The 6,747-nt window shown below is 39.2% G+C and overlaps 1 pseudogene; it reads right to left on the bottom strand.

Moving 5' to 3' along the window:
* Positions 1-1,266: 1,266 nt before the first annotated feature.
* Positions 1,267-1,877, bottom strand: LOC125107839 (ferritin light chain-like; annotated as a pseudogene).
* Between the last annotated feature and the right edge of the window lie 4,870 nt (positions 1,878-6,747).

The following is a 6,747-nucleotide window of genomic DNA, read 5'->3' as shown; positions in this document are numbered from 1 at the left end:
ACATAATTAAGGCTGAATTCCAGCTTTTTACTTCGAAGGACCATGAAGAAGCTGGTTCATTCAGCTAAGGCGTAAGATCAGTAGCTGTTTTGATAATACAAAAAATAAAATGTCACACACCTTGGTAGGGAACATGGCTCCCTTTTGTCTCTGTCAGGTCCTTTGAGAGAAAAGCCAGGAAGGTGGAGGTCAGGAGCAATCAAAGTTACTGTGGTCTCACAATAAACCCAGTAGTGCCAGTGGCCGGCATCTCCCTGGACTGCCTCTGTCCTGTGCTTCTGCCAGAATGTCCTGCTGCCTAAACGAAAGAGATGCTGGCCATTGCCCAAGCCTCTTCTACAAGCTTCCTACTGATTCTATCTCATATCTAAATGCCTTTGAATAAACTATTTTTTTCCTCACTTGAGCCAGAATGAGGTTCTATTACTTCTGCACAAGATCCCTGTGAGATATAACCTTTTCAGCTCCAATATCAATGCTTTATAAATAAAATGGAAATAATTCACAAAAATTTAACATATAGTTAGATTACACAGAAATAGTAATGAAGCCAGACATTGTAATTCCTAATTGAATATATGTGTTGAACAGGGTTCACCTTGGATGCTGAATTATTCTTTGGTTGTGAATTGGTCATATTTAGGACTGCACTAAAAATATTTTAGGTTAGGGATGCCTGGGTGGCTCAGCAGGTTAAACGTCTGCCTTTGGCTCAGGTCATGATCCCAGTGTCCTGGGATTAAGTCCCATGTCAGGATCCCTGCTCAGTGGGGAGTCTGCTTCTCCCTCTGCCTGCTGCTCCCCCTGCTTATGCTCTCTCTCTCTCTGACAAATAAATACATACAATCTTTAAAAAAATGAAGAAATAAAAATATTTTAGGTTATATATCCATGCTTATATTTTGTCTAATTATTTAAAAAGTAAAAAAATTAATTTAGACTATCAATTCATATTTAAATGCACAAAATCATTTTATACTGTTATGGTTTTTTTTTTAAGATTTTATTTATTTATTTGACAGAGAGAAATCACAAGTAGGCAGAGAGGCAGGCAGAGAGGCAGGCAGAGAGAGAGGAGGAAGCAGGCTCCCCGCTGAGCAGAAAGCCCAATGCTTTTTTTTTTTTTTTTTTTTTTTTTTTCTGCAGGGCCAACACCTGTCTCCCCGCCAGGGCAGTCCAGCTGTAAGCCTTGTGGAAGTGGATCCCCCGCCTCAGTTCCCACACCACACACACAAGCACAACAGCAACACAACCCAAAGCGCCAGCTGCTGCAAAAAGCTTTATTGTTTCCATTTGGTCCAGGGCTTGGGAGAGGGCTCCAGGGTGGTTACAAAGCTGCCTCTGGCTGCGGGGAGAGGCTGAGGCACGGATGTCAGCGAGGGCTCCTCAAAGGATGCTGCTGGTCTCCGGAGCTCCTAGTCGTGCTTGAGGGTGAGCCTCTCGAAGAGATACTCGCCCAGCCCAGCCTGGGGGCCGGCCAGCCTGCGGAGGTTTGTCAGGTGGTCGCCCATCTTCTTGATGAGTTTCACCTCCTCATCCAGGAAGTGGTTCTCCAGGAAGTCACAGAGATGGGGGTCTGTGCGGGCAGAACCCAGGGCGTGCAGATCCAGAAGGGCCTGGTTCAGGCTCTTCTCTAGAACCAGGGCAGCTTCCATGGCGTCCAGGGTTTTCCCCCACTCATCTTGGGACGGCTTCTGGACGTCCTGGAAGAGGGCGCGGCCGCCACGCTGGTTTTGCATCTTCAAGAGACGCTCGGCGCCCTCCCGCTTCTCCTCAGCCAACTCGCGGAAGAAGTGCCCCACACCTTCCAGAGCCATATCGTCACGGTCGAAATAGAAGCCCAGAGAGAGGTAGGTGTAGGAGGCCCGCAGATGCATGCATAATATCTACAGATATTATAAAATATCTATGCCCATACATTTTATTTGCTATAATACAATAAGAACTTAATTTTAAAACATAACAGTATAGGGGCGCCTATAGAAAACTGTTAAGAAAATGTTATACCATTGCTTGATGAGAAAAATATAACACTTGCAAATGTTTCTGCATTTTCTTCCATTTTTTCTATGCTTTTTTCTTTATATACTTATGATTGTAGAAAATCTTTTTTTTTTTAAGATTTTATTTATTTGACAGACAGAGATCACAAGTAGGCAGAGAGGCAGTCAGAGAGAGAGAAGGAAGCAGGCTCCCCGCTGAGCAGTGAGCCCGATGCAGGGCTCGATCCCAGGACCCTGGGATCATGACCTGAGCCGAAGGCAGAGGCTTTAACCCACTGAGCCACCCAGGCACCCCATGATTGTAGAAAATCTTATATGTAACTTTTCACGCCTAACAGTTGCTTAACACTTAGTCTTTACTTAAGTTATCCTATAGTGACTTTTTAATCCCTCCATTTTTGTATAGTACATCATAAATTGTATGATAGTTTTAGATTGTTTTCTAATGTAAGACTATTAGAAGTGGAAATTGTAAGCTTCTTAAACTTTTTGAAGTCAAGTGGTGGGTTTTATTTGTGTTGTGCTATTTTGAGTGAGTGTTTTGATGGAACTCCAAAATATTCCAGGGAGACAATAAAGACAATAATAGGGTACCCTTATATCTGCTCTTAAAAGGTGGTCCAGGGATTATTTGGATGGAAACTCTAAGACCACTTTAATATATACAATATATTATATATTATACAATATTATACAATAACTAGCTATCTCTCCTTGCCAAAGAATCTTAAGTATAGAGTTTGAATAGCTTAAGTATCTCGGTGTATAATCAACAAAATTTGGTCAGGAGGCATTCTGTAGAAACAAAAGAGGCAGGGATTGAGAATTCACATATATATTCACACACACACACACACACACACACACACACATCTGTATATATATATATGATGAAATGACTTGATTGCTCTGTATCCAAGTAACTCTATCTAAATTTGATAAAACAGTATATTTTAAAACAAAAGATTGTGGCACGGGGGTGGCTCAGTCAGTTAAGCATCTACCTTCAGCTCAAGTCCTGGGATCGAGTCCCACATCTGGCTTCCTGCTCAGTGGGAAGCTTGCTTCTCCTTCTTCCCCTCCCCCTGCTTATGTGCACGCTCTCTCTCTCTCTCTCTCTCTCTCACTCAAATAAATAGTAAATCTTAAAAAAAAAGATTGCCCCCTATTCTTAACACTATCCTATTAATATAAATACAAAATCTATGCATAAATTAAATATACGTATCTAAAAAACAAACTGAATTATAATTTAACTTTCCCCTTTCATATCTGCAGTTTTTTTCAGGTAGTCTTGAACACCAATAGCGTAACTGAAAATTGGGGGTCAAGGACAAAACTCAGAAAATGATTAACTTTCTTGCTTCTGCTTCAGAGTGTGAAAATTGTGAAAGATCTGTTACAGTGATAAAAGTACTGTGTAGTGATTACTCAAGGAAAGCTTCCATAATTGGTTTTATTGGGCTTACAGAAAAGAAGATGGAGAAGCTATAAGACAGGCCTTTAAACAAGAAGGATGCAAGACAATGAATTATCTTTTTTCTCTAAGGAAGAAAGGATATATATTAGAGCAGAACTTAATTATCCTAGATCAAGAAACAAAACATGCCAGAACAAACAAAAAACAAACAAAAAACAAGACATGCCAAAAACAAAAACACAAGACCCTAATTTTGGAACTTTAAAGGTTCTACTGAGATTTAAAATTTAATTTGAAGATCTGGTCGTCTGCAAGTTTGCTTATAAGATCCTACTTTTAGGCCTTTAGTCCTTTATGAATATTCTGCGCACTTTTTCATTTAGTGCCCTTCAGCCAAAACCCAGCAGGCACACACCTATCGTTAAACAAATTGAGTTTATTACTGGTTGCAGGGAGGGAGAATGCTCACCACGTGAACCACAGTGCATCTCAGTAAGAGAGTGTTAGAAAGAATGTGTACTGGTTGAGTCATTGGTACAACAATAAAACAGTGGTCGAGGTGTGCTCTCAGTTGGGCGTTATTAGAAAGTGGGGGCAATTTTGTGATTGGGAAGTCCATAAGTCTTATCTATCGAGCACACCAACTAGAGCAAGGATGAAGACTGAGTAAGTAAAGAAGGAGCAGTCACCCAGTAAGAGTCAGAGGATGTGTGATATTTTGTGGGTCGCTCAGTGACTGTCTAAAGTAAATATTTTGTGAGATTATAGCTAACGGAAACACAACATGTGTTAATCTTAAGCATCAGATAAATGTGTAAAACTATGGAGGCTTAGCTGTGAGTGTCATATTTGTTGTCCCAGGTCTAATTCAGATAGGGAAACCAAAGGGATTATACTCTTAGACAGGTTCTAGCTCTGTCATTTCTCTGGTAGGCTCTATCTACTCATGTTCTATATTTCACCTTGCATCTTGATAAACCAAAAAAGCTATGCCTCTACTCCAAGGTGGGAGCAAGGAAGTTAATCATCTTCTGAGTTTTGTCCTCAGCTTCCAAACGCCCGACAACATCAAAGAACCAGATCCCAAACACGTTCCAGGACGTTAGCTTCAAACAAACCTCAACCAACACTAGCATCAATACCCCTTACCTTTGATGATTTATGAAATAATACCTATTATTCGCCTGTCACTTGCCTTTGACCCTACTGTACCCTGGATCTCTTGCCACTGTAAATCCTTAACCCCAAACCGTGAAGAGACTCACTCTCCTTTCCTTTCCGAGTCTTCCAGACATTCCACCTGCTCTACTCTCTCTGTCACTTACACTACTCAATGAACTTTGCTTTCTCTTTCTCTTGGCTTGAATTTGATGTCTATCTTGTGTGAGACCAAGGACTCTCTTGGCTGGTCTTGCTGGACACCCTCTGGGTTTTTGGGCCCAGCCTCCCTATGTCATAATGTCCAGGGCTGGCCTTTTTTTTTTTTTTTTCTTACACTAAATATTTGGCACTAGATAGAATTTTTGAAAAAAGAGAAGATGATATCTCTTGGGTTAAAACAACAACAACAACAACAACAACAACAAACAAACTTTCAGAAAGACCAGTCTGTTATTGACAAATTTTACCCATTTTTGAGAAAAGTTTACAATTGTTACATTTTATTAGCTAAAATATTAAGCAGTATGTTTTTCTGAAGCCAATTAAAAGATTTCTCCACTCGAAATTTATTAAAAAAATGTTTTTCTTCCCTCATATGAACTGTATGATTACCTTAAAATTGTTTTCTAATAATTCTTCAGTATTCCATACCATTTCATAAGTACCTAGAGAATTTACCCTGAAGACTCATCAGGAAATTGGGCCAACCTCCTTAAACTGATTTATTGGTGTATTACCCTGCATGAAGAGGATTTATGGCTGGATGAAACAGAGCATGAAAAAAGGTAAAGATTCATTGGAATTAAATAAGAGCGAAAAAGCCAGTGCTTGAGTACATTCCTTAAGGAAATTTTTATCAACTCTGACCTTTGGGGAACTATTATAAGAACTATAAGGAATATCAAATGGATTTGATTTTAAAAACAACCCATCTTTGACTTTACAACGTAGAGAATAGTTATAAAGTGTTTTGTTCCTTCAATTCATATTAGGATAAGGCAGGGTAAGAAATTTTGCTCTGTTAGCAAAAAGTGAAGCCAAAGTAATTCAATTTAATTACTTCGTGATATATTTTATGTGTGCTTTTACTTAAGCAATGCTTCAAAAACTTTGATTCTATAAGGCGAGAGAGTTTGGCCATTTTCAATTCAGTAATCAGGTTTTCATTGCCTTTTTTTTTTTGAGACTGGTTATGATCTTAATTTAAAACAAAAATTTATTATTTAAATTACCAACATGCCACCTGAATCTGGGCTAAATTAGGTGTATGTACTTAAATCCCTTTACTTCTATCTCGCACAGACAAGCTCTCAATTCAAATCCATTCACTTAAAGAATCCCCAACACCTCAGATTCAAGAGAAATTACTCTCAAAGACTTTTTTAAACTTCTGAATTTAAGGGGCAGAGACACAATGATTGTATATACACACCTTTTAGACCCCAAATGATTATTTTCATGTCATGTGGGGTTAGTGCCATTTACAGTGACTGAAATGGTTTGTAAGATTTTGGCAGTTAGTCTTCAGAATTAGAAATTAAAAAAAAAATACACTGGCACATTTAAACCAAATAATTCCATATATCTGTAAGGAATACTTTGATTTCCATTTTGGAAAATGCCAAATTTATCAATACTTATTTTCGTTATTCAAATATTGTCAGGAAAGGAAGGAAGGAAAGAGGGAAGGAAGGAAGGAAGGAAGGAAGGAAGGAAGGAAGGAAGGAAGGAAGGAAGGAAAAAACAGCAAGCAAGCCGGAAAACAAACAAGAAAGACACCTATTTTCAAAACTGACCAAGCATTTGCCAGGACACGTGCCTTTAAAATTCTCTGCATCTCCGGGCTGCATCATCACATCCACTTCCTTCAGAACCAGCCTCAAAGAGCTGCACTGTTTTGAGACTTGCACTATCAGACAGGTACTAAGCTGACCACCTAATTCTGAAGTTTGTTATCAGTTCGGTTGTTCCTTCCTGTTTGTTATTTTACTGTCCTCTGAATGCTTCTATTGGTGGAGTGATTCCAGAGGAACAAATAAAACAAAGCAAACCAAAAGACAAAACAAATAATATTTTTCCAGGCTGGGTTCCCTGAAAGCCATTTCTGGGATAGAGATGAGTATGCAAGAGGTTTACGAACACGTTTTTCCTTGTGAAAGGAAG

This window comes from Lutra lutra, chromosome 8 (assembly GCF_902655055.1).
Source record: "Lutra lutra chromosome 8, mLutLut1.2, whole genome shotgun sequence".
In the NCBI taxonomy this organism is placed as follows: domain Eukaryota; kingdom Metazoa; phylum Chordata; class Mammalia; order Carnivora; family Mustelidae; genus Lutra; species Lutra lutra.
This window is presented reverse-complemented; position numbering and strand designations above follow the sequence as displayed.